The 27,747-nt window shown below is 40.3% G+C and overlaps 1 long non-coding RNA gene and 1 other non-coding gene across 2 annotated transcripts in view; both read right to left on the bottom strand.

Annotated features, from left to right (window-relative positions):
- LOC111185351 (uncharacterized) overlaps positions 1 to 24,652 on the bottom strand; it is a 40,307-nt gene extending 15,655 nt beyond the window's left edge. Inside the window, exons 1-3 of the long non-coding RNA XR_002647502.2 lie at positions 24,456 to 24,652; positions 5,375 to 5,470; positions 3,623 to 3,693 (exon numbers count right to left, since the gene is read on the bottom strand). This is a non-coding gene — a long non-coding RNA (uncharacterized LOC111185351). The remainder of the gene's footprint in view (positions 1 to 3,622; positions 3,694 to 5,374; positions 5,471 to 24,455) is intronic.
- A 2,242-nt stretch (positions 24,653 to 26,894) lies between these two features.
- LOC115803035 (U1 spliceosomal RNA) lies at positions 26,895 to 27,058 on the bottom strand. The gene has a single exon (XR_004023660.1). It is a non-coding gene; the product is annotated as a U1 spliceosomal RNA (small nuclear RNA).
- Positions 27,059 to 27,747: the final 689 nt, after the last annotated feature.

Genomic DNA, 27,747 nt, shown 5'->3' with positions numbered 1-27,747 from the left:
TACCTAAAAATACCTAAAAATAGTTTCTCCAGATTTTTGGTAACTTGAAACTTTAGAGTTTTGCTAAATTAAATGATGGGAACTCACTGACTATCCAGATCATTTCCAATTAAGATAAAAATACACATTCATTGCTAAGCATGTCTAAATTTACCTAATTTGCATTATTGGAGAAAAACTAAAGATGTTTAGGTTTATTGGACACATGTCTTATACCACATTTAGAAAAGAAATCATGCTGTGAGAAAATGTATGCTTCTAGAGGTTGTGGAATATGTTTGTAAGCCTGCCAATCAGGAAATGCGAATGTGACAGACAGTTCACAATTGCTTGTTTCTTGGTTTTCATTATGGATTAAGGTTTTTAAGGGTTAAAACTTATAACATATACATAATTACATTTGTAGAAATAACTAGGTAAACATTTCATTCAAGGAAAATAAGAGGTGTGTTTTCAGTAAAAGGATTGAATAAAGGAAAAGTGATTGATACTGTACTGAAGTGTCTCAAAGAGAGAGATTTAATTATGCTTATTTGGTTTATTATTAAGTTTCAAGGAAAACACTGTCAAATAAATGTTCTAGAAATTATATGAAATTCCTGGAAATCTTATATGTCCTGACATAAAATGTTCTCTGACATCAAAATTGAGGCTCCCAGTAAAGGGACTGGACCCAAGTTTTAGGGAAATGCCCCTTCATGCCAAGGCAACAACAACAGGAAGATTATGGCACAAGTAGATAAAGGCCATTCTGCTTCTACAAAATATCAACCCCTCCTTGTCAGACTTTTGCCATCCTGATATCCCTGTAACATGGCGACAGTCTGCTCCTAAATCAGAAAAATTAAGATGGGTTAATAATAGCTGTGAATTAAACAGTCAGGGTTACGGGAAACCCAAGACAGCCGCTCAGTTCTTCCCGGCCCCCTGGCAAACCCCATTTTTATTCGCTGGGTTAAAGCCTTCCATTGCTGCCTCACAATAAAAAAGAAATGGTTATAAAATGTGCTTTCCACCTGCGTATACTTTCCACAATCTCCAGTAATCAAAGCACCCACTTCACTGCGCAAATCCTACAAGACTTTAACTTAATCTCTCAAACTTCTTAAAAGTATCACTGTCACCATCACCCTCAATCATCAGGCAAGGTCAACAAAACTAAAGGAAAAACTAGACTCAAGCAGAACAAAAATTAATTACATGGGATTCATGGGATTGAGTGAACTGATAAACATGATTATGGTTTTTATGCCTTTTAGTCTGAAATATTACTGGCTTTTAATCTTTGCTTTCCAGATAAAAGGGAACCTTTTCCCTTAAGCTAATTTTTTGGTAAATTATAACCTTTGTAAGGTTATAATTATAACCTTTGTAAATTATAACCTTTGTAAGAATCGAAGCATTTATCTTTTCTCCCTACCTGATTCCTCCTTAATTTGGAATCTCTTAGGTTCCTAGCAGACTTTCCAGGTGAATAAGGAAGGCCACTTTCTGTAAGAACCTCAAGATACTTTGGAAATTGAGAAGAGAGGAATCCACCTAAATCTGCAGGTATTGCAGGTTGAACCTAATGTCACGGCTTTCCTGGCCTTGAGAGGCCTTTTAAAAGTTCAAACTGAGATCCCTTAGGAAAAGTTCCAATAAATATAAATTTAGAAGAGCCTATACGATCAGTTACACCTATGCAAATAATGAGGCCAACTGTATTGAAACCAGACTTCTTTTGCAGAAAAATTAGTCTTGACTATGTTTGGTCAAAATGAGGATAATTTAGAGAGAAAAATTAAGTTTCAATAGTATACCTTTGCAGATATTGAGGTTTTATATATCCTGAGGTCTTGTGTTTACAACCTACATTCAAGGTGATGCTTTGTTATGTTATGTTATTGTAAAGTTTAATAAAATTATTAAAAGGATATTTGAAGCTTGTTTCTGAATCTGATTACTGTGATTTATCTTTGGATGAAGACCAGATGCTCCATGACCTGCACCTTGGAGATTGTGCAGACTGGTAAAAGACATCATCTGAAGGACTATTTCCAACCTAAATGGATGGACCCACCTTTATCAGGTACTCTTAACTAGCTCATGCACAGTGAAACTGAAGGGAATGAACTCTTGAACTCATTTCCCACCTAACAAGGGTCTCTGCATTGGACTGGTCTACAGAGGGGACTGCTCACCTCAAACTTACCTTAAAACAAACAACCATCGAGCCAGGACGAGAAGAGGAAGACAACAGTGATGATAGACAGTTGACCCAAGAATCGGTACCAGGCCTGTAAGATCCATCCTACTAGTTCAATTAAACTGTCTACCAAATGTTTGTCTCCCTATCCAAATTGAAAGTTACTGTTTTACTTCTAGCTATACTTTTGCCCCAATATTCAGGATGGAAAGAAAATTCTTTAGTAAAGCTGTCACAAAGCACAGCTACTGGGCTAGGCCCTCAAAATACCTATCCCTGACTTTTCAGATGTTGCTAATGTGACCACTCACCCAGACCAACCTCCCTCTGACCTAAACTTTCAAGTTTAAACTCTTCAACATATTAATATGTCCATCCCTTGTCTGATACTATCTTCGGTCCTTAGGGACTGAGCACAACTTACCCAAGGACCCCCTCCCTCTGTCCCTTAATTGACAAATAGCAGGTTTATGTTTAGTAGGACATTATGATACCCCATTGTCTATACCTCAGGAAATAGATGAACCTCCTTTCTCTCTTCTTTATGGAGTCAAGCAATCTATGTTAGCAAGATACCAAGATACCCCTGGCAAAATCTTTGGGGAATCTTGGTTCCTAATGCAGGAGTGTATGTGAACAAAGAGATGATCAGAAATTTACCAGCCACCGTTGGTCAAATAGCCAAAGAGATGGCAGCACTACAGACATCCCTAAATCTCTTAGTCCAATTAGTATCAGATAACCAGGTCGCCTTAGATTCTCTACTGGCTAAACAAGCAGGTGTTTGTGCTATTGCTCTTACTGCTTGTTGCGCTTTCATCAACACCTCTGGAGAAGTTGAGACACGCCTAGAAAGAATTTCCCAAGAGGCAAAATGGTTACAAGATGTAAGAAAAACTGACCCTTTAGATTACCTGTTTAAATTGGGAGATTGGGATTGACATATATACACTAATATGTATAAAATCGATAACTAATGAGAACCTGCTGTATAGCACAGGGAACTCCACTGTACAGTAGAAACTAACACAACATTGTAAAACAACTATACCCCAATAATAAAATAAATAAATAAAAACAATAAATAAATTACCTGTTTAGCTGGTACCCCTCAGAAAGAGACAGTTTTTTTCACTCTGCTTCACAGATGATTACTACTTCATAATATGTATTATCATTTCTTTCCTATCAAGCTACTCATGACATATGTCACTGCTTGCTTTAAGTCTAATGCTACCAGCATACGGACACTGTTTGTGTGACAATTCAATACGATTGATAATACATGTAGCCTACAGCATTCCTCCCTGTCAGCACATACCCATGTGTTTGTCCACTATATTTAATTCATTAACACCCAATGTGGACCGTTGTTCCTCAGAAGGATATTTAGCCCCAAGGTAAGACATAATCTATAAATGCTGTGGCTATTACCTTAAATAGGAGGATGATTCCAATGTTTCATATTTCTAGGAAGGTGTAAGATCCATAATGCAGGCCTTGACCTACATGGATAAACAAGCAAATAAAGAATATGGAAGTTCTGTTTGCATATAAACATCAGATAGTCAATCTGTAGTTTACATATTGATAGATATGTATTGCTAGGAATGAACCTGTTAAGATTTGTAAAATTTAACAGATGTCAAGCAGGGAACGAAAATTTCATCATGATGAGATATGTGATGGGGCTGGTAGATCAATAAATGCGTTACCAATTTTTAATAATGGGTGGGACTTTTGAATGTTGGTCATTACAGTGTTCCTACAGTTGAAATACAATAATTTTTCATGGCACTGGCTATGGTTACATTTTATGTGAGAATAATAATGACATACATTGCATTCATTTTAAGTACTATTTTTGTAGTTAGATTTGTTGTTAGCTTTTCTTCAAAACCTTCACAAATTTATGGTGGGCTTGGGTTGTGAGTGGTAGTGGTATAGTAATAAATTTTGGTGGATTGTTGTGCTTAATGGTTTTTAACATTTATTTAAGGGGAATGTTACTACTTTTCAGTTATATAACAACTATTTCTACTGAGCAGTATCCTGACGTTTGAGATTCTAATAAGATCCTCTTAGGTATATTTCTTTCATAGTATGACGGAAATGCAAATTAAAGCCACAATGTGACATTCATTCACATACAATAAACGGTTATAATCAAGAACAAACCAATAAAAATCATGGCAACAATGTAGAGAAGTTGGAACCCTTACACACTGCTTGTGGAAATGTAAAATGGTGCAGACCATATGTTAAATAGTGTGGCATTTCCTCAAAAAGATGAAAACACAACGAGATTTGGGTTTAAGACCTGCACTCCTAGATATATCCCACAAAGAACTGAAACAGGTGTTCAAACAAAAACTTGTACATGAATATTCATGGCGGCATTGTTGACACTGGCCCAATGGTAGAAACAATCTGAATAGCCATCAGTGGATGAATGGATAAGCAAAAGAGGGCAGATCTGCAAACTTCCATATTATTCTGCCATCTACAGAAATAGAGTAAAATGGTGCAGCAGCTGTGGAAAACAGTATGGCAGTCTGTCAAAATCTCAAACATAAATTAATGCACGATCCGTGAGTTCCACTTCAGGGAATATACATAAGAGGTTTGAAAGCAGGGGGTGAAACAGATACTTGTACACCCATATTCATAGCAGCATTACTCACACTGGCCAGAAGGTGGAAGCAACCCAAGTGTCCATGGATAGATGAATTATATTATTCAACCTTAAAAACTAAGGAAAATCAGACACATGCTACAACAAAAATAAGCTTTAAAGTCATTCTGCTAAGTGAAATAACCTGGTCACAAAAGAATAGATATATGATCCACTTCTATGAGGTATCCAGAGAAGTGAAATTTCAGAGACAGAAAGCAGAATGGGGTTGACAAGGGTTGAAGAGAGTTGGTGTTTAATGGATGCAGTTTCACTTGGAAAAATGAAAATATACAGGAGATAGATGGTGAGGATACTTGTACAACAATGTGAATGTGGTTAATGTCATAGAACTGTATGCTTAAAATCGTTTAGTCAGTATTATGTTCAATAGGTTTAATCACAATGGAAAATGTGAATGAAGTACTGATACATGTTACAACATGCATGAACACTGAAAACATCCCAAGGCAACAGAACCATACACAAAAGGCCACCCAGATCATACTTACCTTGTGTGCTTTAAATCCATCAAGGTTGTGAAAGTGAGGCAACTTCTTTAAGAACATTTTCATGCTTTGGGCCAGATGGTGAAAGTTGAACTGAGCCTGTGGATTGGATTAGAAGATGAAAACCGTAATGATTTTCATTTGGGGGCTATGTGGGTGTTCCCTGGAAGAGTGTCCCTTTTGGGATAAAACACACTGGAAGTTGTCATTTAAATTGGCATATGTGGAATATCAGTGATGCCTGGAGAATCTGAATTTACAGATTAAGAGTACATTTACTGCTACTACAAGTTTTCTGTATGTTTGAAATTACTGGAAGGTAAATAACTTTTCAAAACAACCATGTCAATACCATGCCAGAAAAGCAGAGAGGACATCAAATTTCATTATAGGGGACAAGCCCTACCCAGATCCAGTTCACCCAAAGTGGTGAAGCTAATTGCTGTTGTAAGAGTCCTCCTGTTATTAAGAGGCACCACAGGAAGATTATATTCAGAGCCACTATGTTTTGGGTGCTGCATATGACCTGGGATATAGTAGAAACAATGGGATCTTTGAATTACAATTTTCCACAACAAACCACCAAAAAAACTGTTACAGGTAATAAATGAATTTAGTAAAGTTGCATGACACAAAAGCAATCAGTTGAGTTTCTATACACTAATAAAAAAGTATCAGAAAGAAAAATTACGAAAATAATTCCATTTACAATTGCATCAAAAAGAACAAAATACCTAGATATAAATTTAACCAAAGACATGAAAGGCCTGCATGCTGACACTATAAGACACTGATACAGAAATTGAAGAAGAAACAAATAGAAAAATATTCCGTGGTCCAGCACTGGAAGAATATTGTTAAAACGTTACCTAGCCAAAGCAGTGTACACATTCAATTCAATCTCTAACAAAATTAAAGTGGCATTTTCCACAGAAACAGAACAATCCTATCATTTGTGTGGAACCAAAACAGACCCCAAGCAGCCAAAGTGATCCTAAGAAAGGAGAACAGGCTGGAGTCGTGTGGCTCCCTGACTTCAAACTACACGGCAAAGCTACAGGAACCAAAAACAGTGTGGAATTGGCACAGAAACAGGCAGATGCACCAATGAACAGGACAGAGAGCCCAGAAATAACCCACACATATGTGGTCAGTTAATTTACGACAGAGTTGCCGAGGACACACAGCGGGGAAAGTCTCCTCAATAAATGATGCCGAGAAAACTTGATACTGTCTGCACCGCACACAAAAACTACCTAAAACCCACACTTTACCACATCAAGCCCTTCCTCTGCTGGGTCCTCTGAAAATGGAACCCCCTCAGCAGTCAGCCACAAACAGGAAGCTTCTCCCCACTTTTTTTTTCACCTTCTACCCCCATGGTGGTACCTCCCAGACACTGGGTTCCTGTTGCGTGGATGAGGTCCAGTGTCTTCCAGAAGGTGAAGGTCCAGTATGTCCTGAGGAGATGGAACTTCTGTCTGTGTCGACTCAGCCAGGCATTGTCCACAAGCCAAAGCCCTGGCAAGACCTGAGAGGACCAGGCTCCTGTCAGCAGCAGCAGGAGCCACGTCTGAGCATGGAATCAAGTCCCCCAGCTGAGCACGCAGGAGCCTCAAAAGTGAGAGGCGAACTTGGCTCTGCCAGCTGGTATATGCAGGCCTTGTCACTTACAGTCCACTGGAGGCTCTGCTCCCAGCTGGCAGGCCTGATGAATCCACTAAATTTGAACATTCAAACTGAAATGGAGGCAAAAATCCCATGACAAGCCACAAACGGAAAGAAAAATATTTGCAAACTACTTATCTGATAAAGGATTTGTACTCAAATTATACCAAGAACTCTAGAACAAACAACCCCATTAAAAATGGGTGAATGTCTGAATGGAGACCTGGCCAAAGAAGAGGTACAGATAGTAAATAGGCATACAAAAATGTGCTCAACAACTTATACCCTTAGGGAATGACAACTTAAAACAACAATGAGATAGCATTAACCTGCTGACCTCCAAAGAAATGACACCACCGACTGATGGAGGATGAGGCGCAATGGAAACTGCCCTTCACTGCTGCTGAAATGACTGTACAGCAAAGCTAAACAAATCTCACCTGAGGAGCCCTCAGCCTGCCTCCAGCATTTAAGACAGCTGCTCTCAACAACTAGGTCCAAACAAAACAAGGATGCAATTAAGCACAGCACCTCTATTCATAATGGCTAACAACTTAAAGACATCACAGTATGTGTCCTTCAGTACATGAACGCATAAGCAAACTGCGGTACATCCACGTCAGGGGAGCAAACGATGCCACCCCAAAAATCTATCTGTTTGGCGTAAGGCTTACTTTGGCCTGATTGTTTAAAAAAAGAAGACACAATTTCTGAAAACCAAGTCAAGTTTTCCCTTTTGTGAGGGAAATTTACATTCATAAGGGAAATCTCCATTTAAAAGGCTGTCTCCCCTCTCTGTACCAGGAATAGAAGGATGACTAAATCTCAAGAAACTTATCAAAGGAGAAGGCCTGACTTAAGTCTGCAGAACAAATAAACACTTGTTTTCTTCTGTTTCTAAACGAAGATGTTACTTAAGGTGATGGCTTGGGCCATTTCAGGGACTTAACTTTCCCATGCATGTAGGAGGTATGAATGCTATTAAACTTCTCTGTTTTTCTCCTGATAATCTTTTATTACAAGGGGTAGGGGCTGTTTTCAACCAAGAACCTAGGAGAGTAGAGGGAAAATTATTTTTCCTCCTATACACGTGTTTCAGAATACTACTCAGAAATAGGAAGGAGTAAACAAACCATCAACCCATACAAAAAACATGGGTGAATCATACACATATATTGCTAAGTGAAAAAATCGAATCTGAGGAGGCTACGCACTGTATGACCCCATTTCCATGACATTCTGGAACTCGTAAAATAAACATGGGAAAAAGTTATGGGTGGGGGTTGAAATGTCCCATGTGATATTTTAGTGATGGAGACCTGCCCCTGTGTGTTTGTCTAAATACATAGATATTTACAACCCAACAAATACATCATAACATACTCAAATCTAGTTATTCAGGATGTGAGAGTGTCACAGGATGAATACAGAATGTGACAAAGAATCTGATTTAGAAATGTATGAAAAAAACTCACTGTTGGTGGTGGGACAAAATGGGATGGCCTAAGTAACTATGGAAAAGAACAGAACTGGAGAGCAAAGGCAAAATGTATCATCTGTAAATACTGGACTCTATTATAAGTTCTTTCCCATGGGGGTAGGAGCTAACAATACTGAAACTACCACATCTGTAATCTGGAATGGAGCAAGCAATGAATTCAGTATATGACAGAAGTGGAAGCCAGGTATCTTACATTTGGGGTCGGAAGGTACATATAAACAAAGGCAGAAGGTTACAATTTGCATGTAACAATGGATAGAGTAGACTTCCTCAATTTGAAAAACTTTTGTGCATCAAAAGGTGATATCCAGAGAGAGAAAACACAACCCACAGAATGGAAGAAGACATTTGCACATAACATATCTGACAAAAGCCTGTTTTTCAGAATACATCAAGAATGTTTACAAATCAGCATAAAGATAACCCAAATTTTAAAAAGGAAAAGGACTTGAATAGACCCTTCTCCAGACAACAAATACAAATAGTCAACAAACACGTGAAAATTTGGCAAACATCAGTATTCGTGATGGAAATGCAAATTAATACCATAATCCAGTACTCCTCACACACAATGGAATGGTTATAATCAAAAAACAGAAAATACCAAATGTTGGCAATGATGTAGAGAAACTGGAACCCTTAAACTTTGCTTGGGGAAATGGAAAATGGTGCAGCCTATGTTTACAATATTTTGGCATTTCCTCAAAAAGATAAAAAATACAATTATATGATTTGACAACTCCACTCCTGTTTGAACAGGTGTTCAAACAGAACACCACTCTGTTTGAACAGGTGTTCAAAGAGAAACTTGCATATGAATACTCACAGCAACACTACTCACATTGGCCAAAAGGTAGAAACAATTGAAACGGCCATCAAAGGGTGAATGGATAAACAAAATGGGTAGATCCATAAACTGTCCTGTTATCCTGCCATATACAGGAATAAAGTAATATGTTGGTGCTACTGTAGAAAAGCATAATGGTAATTCCTCAAAAATTTAAACAGAGTTAATGTATGATCTTCCAGTTCCACTTCAGTGTATGTACAGATATTTGTACAAACATATTCATAGCAACATTATTCACAATGCTGCCAAGAGGTAGAAGCAACCCACGTGTCCATTTGACAGATGAGTGAATAAATACAATGGATATGATTCAGCCTTTAAAGCTAAAGTAATTCTCACACATGCTACAATGTGGATGAACCTTGACATCACCATGCTAAGTGAAATAAGTCAATCACAGAAGGACGAATATTGTACGATTCCACTTACATAAGGTATCCACAGAAGTCAAATTCAGAGACAAAAAGAATGTCGTCGCCAGGAGCTGAGAGCAGTTAGTTAATGCATACAGTTTCCCTTGAGAAAAATGACAAGCTCTGGAGACGGACTGTGAGGATATTTGTACAACAATGTGAGGTAGTTAATGCCACAGAATTTTACACTTAAAATGTCTAAATGGTAAATGTCATGTTACATATTTTTAATCACAATGGAGAGAAATGAATGAAGTACTGATGTATGTTACAACATGGATGAATATTGACAGCATCCTTGGTGAAAAAAGCCATACAGAGGGCTTCCCTGGTGGCGCAGTGGTTGAGAGTCCGCCTGCCGATACAGGGGACACGGGTTCGTGCCCCAGTCCGGGAAGATCCCACATGCCGCGGGGCGGCTGGGCCTGTGAGCCATGGCCGCTGAGCCTGCACGTCCGGAGCCTGTGCTCCGCAACGGGAGAGGCCACAACAGTGAGAGGCCCGCGTACCGCAAAAAAAAAAAAAAAAAAAAAGCCATACAGAAAAGGCCACCCAGATCACATGCTCATCTTGTGCACCTTAAATCCATTAAGACTGTCAAAATAAGGGAAAATCTCAGTAATAGTTTCAGAAAAAGAAAGCTGGATCACAATGGAAAAAGTCCATTTCAAACAGCTGGGATAGCTGGTGAAAGCTGAAATGGGCTTGTGGATTAAATTGTAATGTGGGAACCATATAATTTCTTCATGTTGGGGGTTATGTGATGGTTCTCAGGGAGAGTATCCCTGTTTGGGGTAAAACACACTGAAGTATTTTGTGGGAAGTGGCAAATGTGAATACTTTTTACTGTTATGGAAAGTTTTCTGTAACTATGTCTATACCATGCCAGAAAAGCAGAAAAGACATCAAACTTTGTTATAAACGCCAAGACTTAGGCAGATCCAGTTCAACCAAAGCTGTGATGGTAACTGGCCTCTCAGGAGTCCACATGGTATTAAGAGACACAGGGAGAAGATTACATTAGGAGCCACCATGTCTTGGGTGCTGTGTATGACCTGGGATACAGCAGAAACAGAGGGATCTTAGAATTACAATTTCTTCACATCACACACACAAAAATTTGTCACAGTAAAATTCAGTAAAGTTGCAGAATAAAATATCAATATACAAAAATCAGCTGAGTTTCTATACACTAATATCAAACCACCAAAAGGGGAAATAAAACAATCCCATTTATAATTGCATCAAAAAGAACAAAATACCAAGGAACAAATTTAACCAAGGACATGAAAGACTTGTACTGGGAAAACTATAATGCACTGATAGAAAATCTGAAGACACAAATAAATGGAAAACTGTTCCATACTTACAGATTGGAAGAAGTACTATTATTAAAATGCCCATTCTACCCAAAGCCGTTTACAGATTCGATGCAATCCCAATCAAATTTCCAATGGCATTTTTCATAGAAACAGAAATAAAATTCCTAACATTTGTATGGAACCACAAAGGACCTTGAACAGCCAAAGCGATCCTGAGAAAGAAGAACATAGCTGGAGGCTTCTCCTCCCTGACTCCAGACTCTTATCACGGAGCTGTAGTGACCACAGCAGTGTGGAAACTGGCACAAACCCAGACACACAGACCAGAGCAACAGAACAGAGCCCACAAATAAACCCATGTGTGTATGGTTAGTTAATTCATGACAGTGGTGTTGCAGGAAGGGGGACCCCTACCAGGGCCCAAGAGTGGGCTCTTGTCTAACACTCAGAAATGAACTGTCCGAGGAGACACACGTGCTGACAAAGCAAGAGACGTTATTGGGAAGGGGCGCCCGGGCAGAGAGCAGCAGGGTAAGGGAACCCAGGAGGACTGCTCTCCACGTGGCTCACAGTCTCGAGTTTTATGGTCATGGGGTTAGTTTCCAAGTTGTCTCTGGCCAATCAGCTTGCCTGGCTCAATTTGGTCCAACTCAGGGTCCTTCCTGGTGGCACACTCATCTCAGCCAAGATGGATTCCAGCAAGGAGGATTCTGGGAGGTTGGCAGGATATATTATGGGCTGGTGTCCCCTCCCTCCTTTTGGCCCTCCCAAATTCTCCCAGTTAGTTTTCGATGGCAGCATCATGTTCCTTGTCAGGACCTTCTGTCGTGAGACAATCCATGCAAGTGGTTATCATGGTGTGTGGCCAAGGTGGGAGGTTTCGGTCAATGATTCCCTTTACAATGGGGCCAAGAACAGTCAACAGAGAAAGGACAGTCCCATCAGTTAAAGGTGCTGAGTAAACTAGACACCACCCTCCAAGTAATTAATTAGAAACCATATGGAGTGAAATGAATATAGACACAAACTTGACAACTTACACAAAAACTCACTCAGAATTGTCCATAGACAAACTTAAATTACAAACTATAAAAATTCTGGAAGAAAAACAAAACAAAATCTCTCAACACATGACCTTGGGCCTGGTGATGAATTTTAACACAACACCAAAAGCCAATCTATGAAAGAAAAAAAACAGTAATGTGGACTTCATAAAATTAAAAATTTCTACTCTGTGAAAGACCTTATTCAGAAAACCAAAAGACAAACGACAAATTGGGAGAAAAATATTTGCAAATCACATATGTAATAAAGCATCTGTACTCAAATTGTACCAAAAACTCTAGAACAAAAAACACCATTAAAAATGGGTAAAGATCGGAACAGACTCCTAGCCAAAGAAGACATACAGAGTGTAAATATGCATACAAAAAAATACTCAACATCATATACCATTAGGGGAACACAAATTAAAACAATGGGATAGCCCTGAACACCTATTCGAACTGCTAAACTACAAACAATGACAATATCAATTGTTGGAGGGGGAAGAACAGGAAGGTCTCCTTGGCTGGTAGAGTACAGGTACAGTCACTTTAGAAGACAGTTGGCAGGTTTTTTTTTCAAAAACTAAACAAGTCTCCCCATAGGATCCAACAATCAGACCTCAGTATTTAGCCAACTGCTCTGAAAAACTGTGCTCAGACAAAAACTAGCATAAAATTACGTACATCAGCTCTATTCGTAATGGCTAAAAGCTTAAAGATATTAGGATGTCCTGCAGATGAATGCATAAGTAAATTGAGGCACCCACATGTCAGGGGAGCAGAATATGGACCCTAAAATATGTTTGACATAAGGATTATTTGGGGCCAATTAATTTTTAAAACTTGCAAACACCAGAGAATACCTGTAAACCCATAAGAAGTTGCCTTTTCATTGTGTCCAAACAGGATCCACAGGAGTCAGACTCTGAATGTGGAGAAGCTTCAAGAAAATTTAACCCAATTTTTTGTTTTCATTTTTTAGGTATGTACAAAGAGATATACAATTTTACAAACTGTCACAAATGACTTAAAAAGCTCTGTCAATAAAAAATAAAATGCAAAGTGGTATAAAAAAAAAGAAGTTGCCTTTTTATGAGGGAAATTTACATTTATTAGGGAAATCTCCACTTGTAAGGGTGTCTCCTTCTCTGTACCAGTAACTGAAGGCTAAATAAATCTCAAGAAATTCTTGTCAGTGAAAAAGGCCTGACCTAAATCTGCACACCAGCCATAACCATGTTTACTGTGCTTTGCCTGATAACCCCCATTACTGGGCTACTTTCCTCCCTTGACATTTTCCTTTTGTTTTTAGCTGAAGAGGACATTTGAGGTGATGGCTTGGACCACTTCAGGGAGTTACTCAGTTTTCCTGGGTTTCTACTGTATATACCAGAGATATACAAGTTATTAAATTTCTGATTTTTTCTCCTGTTAATCTTCCTTTTATTACAGGGGGGACTCTCAACCAAGAACAAAGAAGAATAGAGGGAAAATTATTTTTCCTCTGATACAATTTGGCAATAGAAAGAAAGAAACCATTAACCCATGCTAAGACAAGAACATGTATATTGCTAAGCCTGTAAAATAAAATACGTGTCCTTAAAGAATCACAGGTTGTTTTAGGGTAGAGGTAAAATAAGTAGACAGACCGTCATGAATTAATTTATGGTAAGGTTCCATTTAGTAAATAGGTTGTCATGAGTTTCTGGAAGATGTTCTGTGTGACTTGATTCAACTAAAAAACATACAAACACAATGAACTCTAAACTAACGGAAATACAAGCAGGCCAATTAACATCCCAGGTCCCCTTCTCCCTGCTAATTGTCCTCATGCTGTTCTGGGCTTTCCCTCTCCCGGGACATAGAAGGAACAGGCACAGAGTCATTTGGCAGCTCCCCTTAGATCTGACCCCACCCGCTGTCTTCATCTCCCCCACACGCCCACCCAGTGAGGACACTGTACCAGAGGGAGTCTCAGGAATCATTGGTCCTGATGTGTCAGGACTTTTTTGATTACAAGGAACTAGACACACTTACTCAAGTAAAATAAATTAATATTTTAAATGGTGGAAATAAATTAATACTGGCAAGAGGCAAGTTTAAGGATGGGTTTGGACCTAACAGATCCAGGGACTCACACTCTTCCGATCTGACCTGGTCCCCTCTTCAACCCTCCATCCTACTGAGTGCCTTGGGATATGGCCCCAATTCACAGGCACAGTCTCTGTCACTATGCCCGGGGCTTCCAGCAACTCCATACTGACACCCACCCAATGTCCATTCTATCAATACCTGGAAGGGTTTCTCCCTCCCTAGGGCTCCATGAAAACCCATGGCTTGGGGTGCCTTTGGCTTAGCTTGGGTCACATTCCCATCCTTGAACCCATCACAGCAAGCCGAGGACAGAAAATGGGACTAGCTAGATGTGGATCATACAACCCATCTTTGAGGTGGGTGGAACGTGGGGTCAGCCTTCTGAAACTGTTTGGACTGGAAGCAAGTGAGAGGTAGTTCCCAAAGGGGAGCTGAGGTGCTGCACTTGGACATAAGGACAGATGCTGGCTCGGTGAAAGCACGAGATTCCACGTCACTGAGAGCCCGCGGCACAGCACAGAATCTGAAGCCCAAGGAAGGGATTCACGTAGGGTCAGCGGCTGCAGCCACCCATCCAGTGTTCTTGCTGTCCTCCTGGGACACCAAGCAGCTCTTCCACTTGCTGAAAAGCAAGATTGGTGGTGACGGTGGTAAACACCAGGCTCCTGCCTTGGGCACTGGGTCCTGGAATATCAGAGACCACCCAGAATAGCCTGTGTGCCCTCAGAAAACACACAGACCTCATTTGTGTCTCTGGGAAGTGGGAGCCCAGGAGTCACACCTGCCCCCTGGCCACATGAATCACCCATACTTGATGAACAAATGTGCTCATTTTCCAGTCTCTTCTCTCTCCTTCACGAAGAGCAGAACCAGATGCTAGGTTGGTAAGGAAATTCTTGCTCAATTAATTATCAGGAAGCTCAAGGATTATTCCATAGCATGGAATCCATAGTTGGCAGGCTTCCTCCAAAGGCCCCACAGATGCATGTGGCTCTCCAAGACCATGCAGCCTTGGTGTGAAACCGCCTATTGGGAGGCCCAGTTGCTTCCATATCATTGACTCTTAATAAGTATGAATGTCAAAACTTTGGTTACAACTGTGAGGCCAGAGGATTGCAGGGCCACGGTATGCTATCTGGTTTTCTGGTCAGGGCCATATGCAACATTTGGTGGGTTACTACCTCACTTGGCAGGTTAAGAGGCTGGAGCTGGAGGCCCTTTCCTCAACCACATGGATGTAGAGAACTGAAACATCCCAGGGGGCTGTCTGTGCTGCCCAGGTAGCTGTTCAACTGCCCAGCAGCAAGGTCACCTCAGTAATTGGTCATGGGGGCTTAACAGAGCCCAGGCTGGCCTGGGCTAGAGGAACAGAGATGCCTGACATATGGTCAGAGGTCATGGTCTGCACAATGTTCACTGCAGCTCTACTTACAACAGCCAAGACATGGAAGCAACCTAAGTGTCCATCGACAGATGAATGGATAAAGAAGATGTGGCACATATATACAATGGAATATTACTCAGCCATAAAAAGAAACGAAATTGAGTTATTTGTAGTGAGGTGGATGGACCTAGAATTTGTCACACAGAGTGAAGTCAGAAAGAGAAAAACAAATACCGTATGCTAACACATATATTTGGAATCTAAAAAAAAAAAAAAATGGTCATAAAGAACCTAGGGGCAAGACGGGAATAAAGACGCAGACCTACTAGAGAATGGACTTGATACGGGGAAGGGGAAGGGTGAGCTGGGACGAAGTGAGAGAGTGGCACGGACAAATATACACTACCAAACGTAAAATAGATAGCTAGTGGGAAGCAGCCACATAGCCCAGGGAGATCAGCTCGGTCCTTTGCGACCACCCAGAGGGTGGCATAGGGAGGGTGGGAGGGAGGGAGATGCAAGAGGGAAAAGACATGGGGACATATGTATAACTGATTCACTTTGTTATAAAGCAGAAACTAACACACCATTGTAAAGCAATTATACTCCAATAAAGATGTAAAAAAAAAAAAGTCAAGGTCTGTGCTGTCTGAGACTTGATTGTCTACTGATACCCACTCAGATGGGACAAATGATTCCTCCAGTCCCAGGAGGGTCCCACCAGCCCTCAAGAAGGTAGCCCCTGAGGGCTGGTTAGTTGCTGCATCCAGTCCTGTATAAGTCCACACATGTCTTCTGAGTGCCCTCCTGTCTGGGCTCTGCTGGATCCTGGGGCTGCCCAGGCAGAGTGGGACAGCACCATCCTTCCCAGGTGGGAAGGAGGGCAGAGAGAAACCCCCGTGACTTCTGACCGTCTCCACACCCTTGACTGAGGTTGAATTGGATTTGAAACAGTCTAAGACAGTACAGACATTTTATTCTTCTCTCAGAGCCCAGGACTGGTGGACAAAAAAAGTGGCCCAGCAAACACCCTGACTCACATGTGACCCTGGGAGAATCCTGTCCGTCTGGGAGCCTCAGAGAGATGGAGAGGGAGAAGGGGGATGAGGGAACGTTACCCTTAAACTAACTCTAAGCCTAACATGGTAACTTATAACCCTAACCTCTAACCCTAAACCTAACAACCCTAATCTGAGACACGGGACCCTCAACCCTGGCACCTTACCTCTAATCCCTGATCCTGACCCTTTAACCATGACCCTCTACCCTGACCCTCCAACCCCGACCATAACCCTAAACTGTGACCCTAAACCAACTCTGACCACAGATCTAAAACGTAGTGAATTGTATACCAAGGGATGACTGTATAAATTCTGAATAAACCTAGGGAATAAATCTTCATAACCTTGCATTTAGCAATGGTTTCTTAAATCTGACACCAAAGTAAAAGAAATGAAAGAAAAAAGAAATAAATTGGATTTCCTCAAATTTAAAAAACATTTGTACATTAAAAGATGCTATCTAGAAAGTTAAAGACAGCCCTCAGAATGGAAGAAAATATTTGCACATTATATATCTGATAAGAGTCTATTCCTCAGAAGGTATAAGAAATTTTACAGTTTATCCAAACAAGATAAAGAACCCAATTTTCAAAATGGACAAAGGACTTGCACAGACCATTCTCCAAACAAGACAAAAAAAACGGTCAACAATAAAAAATGAATAAAATAAAATTCAGAACAACAAAAAAGGGCTTCCCTGGTGGCACAGTGGTTGAGAACCCGCCTGCTGATGCAGGGGACACGGGTTCATGCCCCGGTCCGGGAAGATCCCACGTGCCGCGGAGCGGCTGGGCCCGTGAGCCATGGCCGCTGAGGCTGTGCGTCCGGAGCCTGTGCTCCGCAACGGGAGAGGCCACAACAGTGAGAGGCCCGCGTACCGCAAAAAAACAAAAACAAAACAACAACAACAACAAAAAATGGTCAACAAGCACATGAAAAGATGTCAAACATCAGCAGTCAGGATGGAAATGCAAATTAATACCATGATATGATAGCCCTTCAAACATACAAGAATGGTTATAATTTTTTAAAAAACAACTAAAAAACAACAGATACTGGCAAAAATACAGAGAAAAGGGAGCTTTTAAACAGGGCTTATGTAAACATAAAGTGGTGCATCCTATGTGTACAATACTTTGACATTTCCTCAAAAAATTAAATGTACAATACAATGTGGTTCAACAACTTCCTTCCTAGTTATAGACACGAAAGAACTGAAAACAGGTGTTCAAACAAAAGCTCGTATATGAATATTCATTGCAGCATTGTTCACAATAGCCAAAAGGTAGAAATAATTGAAATGTCCCATCAACAGGTGAGTAGACAAACAAAATGGGGTATATCCATAAAGTAAGATATTATTCTGCCATATAAACGAACAAAGTAAAATGGTGCAGCCACTGTGGAAAACAATATGGCAGCTCCTCAAAGAGTTAAGCATAGAGTTGACATGTGATCCATCGATTCCACTTCAGGGTATTTACTCAAAATATTTGAAAGCAGGGACTGAAACAAGTATTTGTACACTCCTATTGATAGCAGCATCATTAACAATAACAAAATGTGGAAGCAACCCAAGTGTCCATTGACAGATCAATGGATCAATAAAATGTGGTATATAATACACAAGGAATATTATTCAGCCTTGGAAACTAAGGAAATTCTGACACAAGCTATAATGTGGATGAACCTTGAAGTCACTATGCTAAGCGAAATAAGTCAGAGTAGGACAAATTATCTGATTCCACTTCCATAAGGTATCCAGAGAAGTCAAATTCAGAGACAGAAAGGATGTGGTTGTGAAGAGCTGAGAGGATTTATTGTGTAATGGATACAGTTTCACTTGGGGAAAAAGAAAAAGTTCTGGAGATGGAAGGTAGAAATGTAGAAACGGAAATGTAGTTAACACCCCTGAACTATATGCTTAAAGTGATTTAAATGGTAAAGGCTATGCTATGTATTATATTTTGATCACAATGAAAAATATGAAGTGCTGATATGTGTTACAACAAGGATGAACACTGACAACATATTAAGTGAAAGAAGCCATGCAGGAAAGGCCACCCAGATCATAAACTCATCTTGTGCACTTTAAACCCATCAATGTTTTGAATATGAGGAAAAATCTCAGTAATGCTTCCTGAAAAAGAAAACTGGATCAGAATGGAAAAAGACATTTCCGTAGTGTCAGGGCAGATGGTGAAAGTTGAAGTGGGCCTGTGGATTGGATTAGTATGTGGAAACTGTAATGATCCTCATTTGGGGGTTATGTGCTGGTTCCCTGGGAGAGTGTCGCTGTTCAGGGTAAAACACACGGGAGTATTTTGTGTGAAGTGCCAAATGTGTGTACTCTGTACTGCTATTTCAAGTTTTCTATACATTTGAAATTATTGGAAAATAAATTACTTTTCAAAACAACTGTGTCAATGACAGGACAGAAAAGTAGAAAAGACATCAAACTTTGTTACAGAGGCCACCCTACCCAGATCCTGCTAATCAAAAGTGATGATGCTAACCGCCCTTGCAGGATTTCACATGTTTCAAGGGGAACTGTGGGAAGATTGTAATAGTAGCCAGTATGTCCTGGGTGTTGTGCATGACCTGCTGTGGTAGAAACAGTGGGGTTTCTAATTCCAGTTTTCCGCATCAAACCACAAAAAAACTGTTAGAATTAATAAATGAATTCAGTAAAGCTGCAGGATACAAAATCAATACACTAAGATCACTTGTGTCTCCATACAATAAGGAACCATCTGAAAGAGAAATTGAGAAAACAATCCCATTTACAATAACATCAGAAAAACCAAATACCTAGGAATGAATTTAGCCCGAGACATGAAAGCCCTGCACACTGAAAATGTGAAGACATTGATGAAGAAATTGAAGACACAAATAAATGGAAAGACAGCCTGTGCTCATGGATGGAAAACATAAGCGGTGTTAAAATGTCCATTCTACCCAAAACAATATACACATTGAACGCAACTCCTACCAAAATTCCAGCAGCATTGTTCACAGAAACTGAACAAAGAATTCTAACATTTCTGTGGTCCACAAAGGACCCCGAACAGCCAAGGGGATCCTGAGAAAGGAGAGCAGCAGCTGGAGGAAACTCACTGCCTGACTTCAAACCATATTACAAAGATACATTAAGCAAACAGTGTAGAAATAGCACAGAGAGAGGCCCACGGACCAGAGGGGCAGAACAGAGCCCAGAAATAAGCCCACACACGTGGCCAGTTAACTGATGCCAAAGCTGCCAAGGACATACATCAGGGAAAGGACACTCCCCTCAATAAACTGCCTGGAAAATGGAACATCACAAGCCCAAGAGGGACACTGGACACCGTCTGCACCACACACAAAACTCACTGAAACCCACAATTTTCCATGCCAAGCCCTTCCTCCGCTGGGTCCTCTGAAGACTAACCAGCTCCACTCCAGCCCCCAGCAGTCAGCCACACACATGAAGCTTCTCCCTCATGTTTCCTCACCTCTTCTCCCCACAGCGGCACCTCCCAGCCGGGCCTGAGGAAACCGAGCTCGTCTCAATGTGGATGCAGGCCCGCAATGTCCTGAAGCCAAACCCCTGGCAGGTCCGGAGGAGACCAGGCTCCGGTCAGCTGTGCAGGGAGCCAAGTCTGATGAAAGAACAGGCAGGGGCTGCACTAGTAAGAGGGGCGGGCTTGTCGCCTTCTGCTGGCAACCTAGCAAATGCAGGCCTCACCCTCTCCAGTTCAGTGGAGGCAAGTCCTGAGCTGGCCATCCTGCTGCAGCCACTAAATTTTGAAAATTCAAAATGAAGGAGGCAAATATCCCATGACATCTCAATAGAGAGTTACAGAACAATAAGAAACCATATGCAATGAAATGAATGTAGACACAAACTTTACAACTTACACCAAATGTCATTCAAAATTGTCCACAGACAAGTTTAAAACAGAAAACTATAAATATTACAGAAAAAATATAGAAGAAAACCTACATGGCCATGAGTTTGGTCAGGTAGATCATGAGCTTTGACTTCTAACACACAACAGGAAAAGCCCACAAATAAAAGGAAAAATAATAACGTACTTTATAAAATTAAAAATTTCTACTCGGTGAACTACTGTATTCAGAAAACCAAAAGAGAAGCAACAACCTAGGAGAAAAAATATTTGCAAAACATATATCTGATAAAGAATTTGTACGCACATTATTACAACTATAAAGCAAACACTTTCATTACAAATGGGTAAAGATCTGAACAGACACCTGGCCAGAGAAGATAAACAGATAATAAGTGGACAAAAATATGATCAACATTGTACATCATTAGAGAATTACCAATTAAAACATAAAACAGCAAGACAGCTCTACACCCCATTAGAACTGCTAAGCTCCTACCACATGACAATACCGATCACTGGAGGGTGGGGTACATCAGTGACTCTTCATCACTGATGGGACGCGTTCCACATCTGTGGATCCCACCAACTCCAGACAGAAAATATTAGAAAAAAAATTACGGTAAGTTTCAAAAGGCAAAATTTGAATTTTCCATGTGCCAGCAACTATTTACATAGCATTTACACTGTATTTACAACATTTATGTAGCATTTACATTGTATTAGTTATAATAAGTAATCTAGAGATAATTTAAAGTGTACAGGAAGATGTGCCCAGGTTATATGCAAATACTATACTTTTTTTTTTTTTAACATCTTTATTGGAGTATAATTGCTTTACAATGGTGCTATACCCTTTTATACGAGACTTCAGCATCCGTGGATTTTGTTGTCCCTGGGTGTTCTGGAACCAATCCCCCACAGACATCAAGGGACTACTGTATAATCTCTTCAATAAAACATGGGAATTAATCTTCATAACCTTGGATTTAGCAATGGTGTCTTAGATCTGACACCAAAGCACAAGCAACAAAAGAAAAAACAGGTAAATCGGATTTCTTTAAAATTACAAACTTTTAGCATCAAAAGATGCAATCCAGAAAGTGAAAAGACAGCCCACAGAACGGAAGAAAATATTTACACATTATGTACTGATGAGTCTTTAACCAAATTACATCAAGAACTTTTACAACTCATCAACAAAAAGACAAATAACCCAATTTTAAAAATGGACAAAGGACCTGAATAGACCGTTCTCCACACAAGACATACAAATGGTCAACGAGCAGATGAAAAGATGTCAAACATCATTAGTCATGATTGAAATGCAAAGTAAAACCACAATGCAGTAACTCCTTCACACATTCTAAAACAGTTATAATCAAGAAAGCTAAAAATAACAAATCTTGGCAACAATGTAGAGAATTTAAAACCCTTAAATGTTACTTGTGTAAAGGTAAAATGGTGCAACTTATGTTTACAATATAAATATACAAATACCATATCGTTCAAAAACTCCACTTCTAGATATACATAGGCCAAAGAGTTGAAAACAGGTGCTCATACAGAAATCTGTACACATATATTGAAAGCAGCACTGTTCACAACAGCCAAATAGTAGAAATAAGGCAAATGTCCATCAATGGGTAAATATATAAAGAAAATGGGGCAGATCCATAAACTGCCATATTATTCCACCATAAAATTTATAAAGTATAATGGTGCAGCCTCTGTGGAAAACAGTATAGCAGTTCCTCAAAAAATTCAACACAGAATTAAGGTATGATCCATTAATTCCACATCAGAGTATATACTCAACAGATTGAAAGCAGAGACTGAAAGAGATATTTGTACACCCATATTCATAATAGCATTAACACAATAGCAAAAGGTGGAAGTGACCCAAGTGTCCCCTGATGAATGGATAAACTAACTGTATCGTACACAGGATGGAATATTATTTAGCCTTAAAAACTAAGGAAATTCTGACACACACTACGATGTACATGAACCCTGAAGTCATTCTGACAAGTGAAATAACCCTGTCACAAAAGGTCAAACATGATATGATTCCACTTATACGAGGTACCCAGGCAAGTCAAATTCAAAGGCAGAAAGTAGAATGCAGTTGCCAGGGGCTGAGGGGAATTAGTGTCTAATGGCTACAGAGTTTTGCTGGTGAAAATTGAAAAGTTCCGGAGATGGATGGTGAGGATATTTGTACAACGATGTAAATGGAGTTAATGTCATAAAACCGTATACTTAAAAACCATTTAAATGGAATATGTTATGTAATGTATATTTAATCACAACAACAACAACAAAAAATCCGTGAAGTACCAATACATGTTACCAGTACGGATGAACACTGAAAACACCCTTTGTTAAAAAATAAAAATAAAAAAGCCATATAGAAAAAGCCAACCAGATCACATACTCACCTTGTGCGCTTTAAATCCATCAAAGTTGTGAAAATCAGAGAAAGTATCAGGAATGGTTCCCAGAAAAGAAAACTGGATCAGTATGGGAAAAGACATTTCCGTTGACTTGGGGCAGCTGGTGGAAGTTGAAGTAGGCCTGTGGATTGGATTCTAATGTGGAAACCATGATAATAATTTCCTCATTTGGTGGTTACCTGCGAGTTGCCTGGAAGAGTGCCCTGGTGTGGGTAAAACACACTGAAGTACTTTGTGTGGAGTGGCTAATGCAGTGAAGCAAGGACGGCTGGGGAATCTGAGGGTGCAGATACACAGGACTTTGTTCTGCTATTGGAGTTTTCTGTATGTTTGAAATTACTGGAAAGTAAATAACTTATCAAAACCGCACCAGAAAAGCGGAGAAAACATCACACTTCCTAACAGAGGCCACGCCCTACCCAGATCCAGCTCAAAGTCGTCGACCTAATTGCCCTCCTAGGAGTCCACGTGTAATTTATAAGCACTGTGGGAAGATTCGATTAGAAGCCACTGTGTCTTGCGTGCTGTGGACGACCTGGCTGTGAAAAAAGCAGTGGGATTTCCAAGTTCCAATTTTCTACATCATTCCACAAAAAAACTAGTAGAACGAATCAACGAATTCAGTAAAGTTACAAAATCAATACACAAAAATCAACTGTATTTCTAAACACGAATCACAAACCATCAGAAAGAGAAAGAACCCAGTTTACAACTGCATCCCAAAGACTAAAATACCAAGGAATAGATTTAACCAATGACGTGAGAGACCTGCACACTGAAAACTTTAAGACCTTGATGAAGAAATTGAGGAAGACACAAATCAGTGGAAAGACACCCCGTGCTCATGGGGCGGAATACTGCTAAAATGTCCGTTCTGCCCAAAGCAGGTTGCGCCGTGAATGCAGGCCTTGCCTAACCTCCGATGGTGTTTGTCACAGAAACGGAGCAAATCCTCCTAATGTCTGTGTGGAGCCACAAAGGACCCCAAATGGCCAAGGCGACCCTGAGAAAGGAGAACAGGCTGGAGGCACCTCCCTCCATGACTTCACACTACATGGAGAAGCTACAGTCACCAAAACAGTGCGGAACTGGCTCAAAACAGGCGCACAGACCAGAGGGGCGGGACACAGAGCCCAGAATCCAACCCACACGGGCGGGGTTCGTTAATTTACGACAAGGGGGCCAAGGACACACCGAGGGGAAGGGCAGCCCCACGGTAAACGGTGCTGGGAAGACTGCACACCCCATAACCCACGCGGCTCCACCGCACACCAGCCTGACCAAAAACCCAGCTTTGCACACCAAGCCCTTCTGGGTAGCACGAAGACAGACCCCCCCCGCCGTCAGCCGTCAGTCGCCCCCAGGAAGCTTCTCCCCACTTTTCCCCAATTTTCCTCACCTTTTCCTCCCGGCGTCGCCTGCGACCTCAGGAAACCCAGCTCCCGTCAGCGTGGACACGGCCCCGTGTTGTCGTGAAGCCAAAACCCCAGCGAGTCCTGAGGAGACCAAGTTCCTGTCAGCAGAGACGCCGAGCTCAGCGTCCCAGACGCCACACTGCCGTCGACTGAGGAGACACAACCCCTCTCAGCGGCGCTCAGAGCCGAGTCCGCGGGGAACGCGCATGCGCTGTGGCTCAGAGAGGCGGGCTCGGCGCCACCCTGTGGTCCGTGCGGGAAGTGCAGGCCGCGCCTCCCTCACGGCTCAGAGTTCACGCCCTTCTCTTCCTGCACTACGTGGAAGACACTCTATAAATGGCAATACTGTAGCTGTCATGAGCTTCTGGCAGATGCTCCGGATGACTTCATCGAGTCAGAAGGTCAGATTCCATTCAGGCTGAGGTGTGGTAAGTCACACTTTCTAAATGACCTCCCAGCTCCATTCTAAAGAGCTCTCTTATAATCACCTATTCCGTTTTGATTCTGCCTTCACAAGTACAAGAATCCAAGCTCAAGAGCCTACACACTGTATGACCCCATTTGTATGACGTTCTGGAAAAGGCAAACTAAGAGATGGCAAACAGATCACGCCGTAAGTTCAGATACCTTAGCGATGGACCTCTGCCACGTGCATCTGTCTAAACCATAGATTTTTACGGTTCCACGAGTCAACTGAAACCTATTCAAATCAAGCAATCAAGGAAGTGGGAGTGTCACAGGGTAGAATACACGTAATCTAAAATGTATGAAAAAGCTCACTGTCAGTAACTTTAGAATTGAACAGAATGTCTAGACTAAAGGCAAAATGTGCTGTACATAAACAGCAGACTCTATTTTATAAAGTTCTTTCCCATGGGGGTAGGAGCTAAGAATATTGAAACGGCTGTATCTGTGATCTGGAATAGAACAAGCAATGAATTAAATAAACGGACTTGGGCATGAGAACAGATGCTTGAGGGATCATAGTTCTTACAACACAGTCATTCTCTGGGGCATTATTTCCGAATTCTGTAGTGTAGACATTGTGTATCTACAAATCTCCATAGATGTGTGACTTTTTGATTTGGTAAGAAGGCCTTTTGTATACACTTTAGTTGGAGTAGCCTGGTTCAGATGAAAACCTGCTAAAGTACTTTCTGAAGTATTCCTATATATTTATATGGAATTTCTAAAGTAAGTCTATATTGTTTACAGTATAAGATACTAGCTCTTATAGTATCTGGTTTATTGTGAGAATCTACCTTTATGACAGAAATTATCTTAGGAGACGTCAAGGAATCAAGTAATTCATGTACTTGTTCATGTTTAAATAGTACCTGAAGAGTCTGAGAAGCTTTTTTGTTTCTATATTATTTCAAAGAAGCAAATTGTTCTAAAATCGAACCTGTTACTGGTGTATAGATTTACCATTTTATTTAGACAATTTGGCATGTCCTAAAAAGTGTCATAGGTCAGTTCAACTTAACTTTTAGTAAGAAATTAGGTTCAATAGGCGTGTCTAGACTACTTATTTTAGTGAACACATATTTTTCCGTTATATGTTTAATTTAAAAGCAACCAAAGCAAGCGTAGTAAGTCAGATTCTGGTTTTGGAGTGTCCATAAATTCCGTTCTGAGCATGAACAATTCCTTAATTACAGATATACAGTCACATGATTTCCCTTTATGGGTGTTAGAGAATTATTGGATGAAAAGTGTTACATCACCATCAACAGATGAATGGATAAAGAAGATGTAGTATGTATATGCTATGGAATATTACTCAGCCATAAGAAAGAATGAAATCCTGCCATTTATGACAACGTGGATGGACCTAGAGGGTATTATGCTAAGGGAAATAAGTTGGACAGAGAAAGACAAATACTGTACGATTTTACTTATATGTGGAATCTGAAAAACACAACAAATGAACAAACATAACAAAACCAAAACAGACTCATAGATACAGAGAACAAACTGGTGGTCACCAGAGGGAATGGGGTGGGAAGATGGGTGAAATAGGTGAAGGGGATTATGAGATACAAACTTCCAGTTATAAAATAACTAAGTCACAGGGTTGTAACATAGAACACAGGGAATGTAGTCAATAATATTGTAACACCTTTGTATGGTGACAGATAGTAACCAGAATGACATGGTGATCAATTTGTAATGTATATAACATTGAATCACTATGTTGTATACTTGAAACTAATGTAATATTGTGTGTCAACTATATTTCAAATTTTTAAAAAAGGAAAAATGGAAAGCTGTATTGTTCATAAATAATTATAGGCCATTTCCCTTGAGAGTGTAGATGAAGAGCATGGAATTTCAGGATACAAGGTTTCCCTGTAAGCAGCACTACTGAACAGATTTTAGACAGTTTTCCTTGTGTTTCTTTTTTCTTGTTCTTTTTTTAACAGGGGAAAGCGCGAACGCAGTCCCCTACTATGACAAATTATGCAGTTGAGTTTCCTACATTTGGGGAAATCGCAGGGGTCAGCCCATCCAGAGTGCAATGGATAAGCCTCAACCTGGGAAAACCACCTTCGTGATCATGGTATCTCCCCTGCCAGGTAAGTATCCTTGCGTTTCTTAACCATTATGGGTCATTGGTTCCTTTAATGGCCTTCCTGTTCACAATATTTACACATATTCTTGTCTAGGGGCTCCCAATTAGAGCACAAAGTTTTGCTCTTTTTTTTTTCCTGTAGAGGAGTTATTTTGCCTAGAGAGCCAAAATTTTCTATCAATTATCAGCTTATTTTCTAAATCTTTCCAAAAATGTCCTTTCACACTTATTGGAATGAGGAGGTGATGGTTAAAGGGTTCACAGTTTCATTATGCAAGATAAATAAGTTCTGGAGATCTGCTATACAGCATAGTGCCTACACCTAAAACTGTGGTAGCACATATTTAAAATATGCTAAGAGGATAGGGCAGACCTTGTGTTACATGTTCTCATCACATCAAGCAGTAACAACAACAATAATAACAATAATATTATAGAAGGCAGAATGAAGCTTTGGGGGGTGATAGTATGTTTATGGCCTTGATATTGATGATGGTTTCGTGACCTTGGTATTAATGATAATTTAATGTCTATATACTAATCCCCAAACTCACTGAGTTGTATGCATTAAATATGTACAGCTTTTCTTTTGCACAGCAAAGGAAACCATAAACAAGATGAAAAGACAACCCTCAGAATGGGAGAAAATACTTGCAAACGAACCAGCTGACAAAGGATTAATCTCCAATATATACAAGCAG

Source organism: Delphinapterus leucas, chromosome 6 (genome assembly GCF_059928025.1).
Source record: "Delphinapterus leucas isolate spDelLeu-1000000601 "Yukka" chromosome 6, BTC_Dleu_Yukka2, whole genome shotgun sequence".
NCBI classification, from domain to species: Eukaryota; Metazoa; Chordata; class Mammalia; order Artiodactyla; family Monodontidae; genus Delphinapterus; species Delphinapterus leucas.
The sequence above is the reverse complement of the archived record's forward strand: the minus strand, read 5'-3'. Positions and strand labels throughout refer to the sequence as shown.